Genomic DNA, 2,057 nt, shown 5'->3' with positions numbered 1-2,057 from the left:
TTTCTGGCTTATTTTAAATGTTCAGCCTTATAAAACACTTGACTCAGTTTGTTTTTGAGTGGAAAACTTAAGCAAACCAACCATGCCTTCAGACCAGGTGGTCATTCTTACTTAGCCCCAAATAGCTGTCCATCTTTTCTACTACTTCAAACTGTTTCATATAGGGAATTTTGTTACCCGGTTAAGAGATTGCTACTGTAATAGGCTTTGGGACAAAGCTGTATTTCAAGGCCTTGTTGGAGAATTGGTTTTGGTGCAAAGGCACAGTGTCAGCTGGATTTCTAAGGCGAGATGTGTGAGACTGAGGTGACCTGGCATCTCTCTTGCTGCTGAACATTGTGTGTCCAGCCTTCACCTGACCCCATTCACTCCTCCCCCGCCCACTGGTAAATGCAGAGAAAGTGACTGGAATGCAATGATAATACAATACAGTGCTAATACAATATGGGAGACTGCAAATGTGCAAGGTGTTGTGAAATGGGCTGTGTCTAGTATGGAAGTATTCTGGATATGGAAAAAGCAGTGCCATTGTAATCCAGAGCATGTGTTAACGGAATTCAAGAGGCGTTACTGATTTTAATATATAGGCGTACTTAAAAATCAGACTTTCTGCAATATGAGTGAAATTTCAAATCAAGCAAAAACAAGAAGGTTGATAGTATATCTGTCTCGGAGCATATTTTCTTGTACAGTCCTGGCTTTCTAAGCCTCATCATACTTGCATGGAAACCCTCATCTTCCTCTATTTAGAAGTCCTTTCTTCATAAGAGAAATAAAAATATCCAAATTGTGTATACAGGAAATCTTCATTTGTTCTCTTCTGCCTTCTCACCTGTTGAGTTAGGCAATATGACAATTGGTGAGGTCCTTCAGGCTTTAAGGTGCTTTTTTTTTGGCAGGAGGGGGGGAAGGAGAGCACTCACTTTTGTCTGTAGGTAGTATGAAGAAGGCTAGAAGGATTATAGCTGTAAATGGTATAGAAAGAAGGAAAAGTAGATGCCAGTTTCTATTTTTTTTTTTTTTTATGAGAAGGTTTGCACTTGGAAGAAAGGAATCTTTAGGATTATTTGGCCTTTGACCAGTCTAAATGTAAGAACATCTTAAATAGAGCATTGCCTTTTTACTATTATTTTTGTGGGTTTCTTTGTTTACTTGCTTATGGGGGGGGGGGGAGGAAGCAGAGGAATTAGGGCAAACTTAAAAACCTAAATGAGTCAGTTGATTCTCTTGTACCTTCCCAATGGAAATAGAGAAGCCGTAACTATCAACTCTGCTCAATATTATCAACTGTAAAGCTTGTTCTAAACCAGAAATGCCAAATGCATTTATTTCCTGCTGCAAATGCATTCTAAAATAATTACTGTTTAAAAACAAAAAGTACTGAATGAAAGGAGTCAGTGTGAATATCCCAGTTGTCACATACTCATATGTGAAATTGAGACAGGCATTATTGTTTGCTCTTCTTTATATCTTGTAACTTCAAACTGAACCTTTCTTGTGGAAATGGTTCCCTCTCAGTGCATATTACTCTCTTAAGTGACTGATGGGGGCTGATAGGGTCTTGGCAGTGTAACAGCAGCTTGATGTATGTCCTAAAACTATGTATAAACTGAGCTTGTAATGTGTGTGGTTTGGGATAAAATGTTCGGATTTTTCATTGTCTTGTGTGACCTGGGGTGAGGAGAACAACAAAAATGAGATGCGAAATCTTGTGCTATTTTGTTTGTTGACGTTCTCTGTTCCCTTCTCTGTGGAAAAGACGGCACATTTATTCTTATGCCTACAGCTTGTGCCATTCTGGGCCCGGCAGAGGGAGAGCTTTGTTGCTGTTTGGGCCGGGGTTTTTTGGGGGTTTTTTTTTGCTTGTTTTTAATTGGCAGCCAGGCTAGGGCAGGGCAAATAAACGGCAGGCAGAGGAAAAAGCGGGCAAGAAATCCTAGTGAAGATGGCAAAACTGTGGAGCCCTTCCCCCTCTCGCCCGCGCGGGAGCCGCCTGCCTGCCGCCGCCCGCCCGGGCCGCCAGGGGGCGCTGCCGCCTCGCGGCGGCCGCGGAAGGA

This window comes from Apteryx mantelli, chromosome 1, assembly GCF_036417845.1.
Source record: "Apteryx mantelli isolate bAptMan1 chromosome 1, bAptMan1.hap1, whole genome shotgun sequence".
NCBI lineage: Eukaryota > Metazoa > Chordata > Aves > Apterygiformes > Apterygidae > Apteryx > Apteryx mantelli.
The sequence above is the reverse complement of the archived record's forward strand: the minus strand, read 5'-3'. Positions refer to the sequence as shown.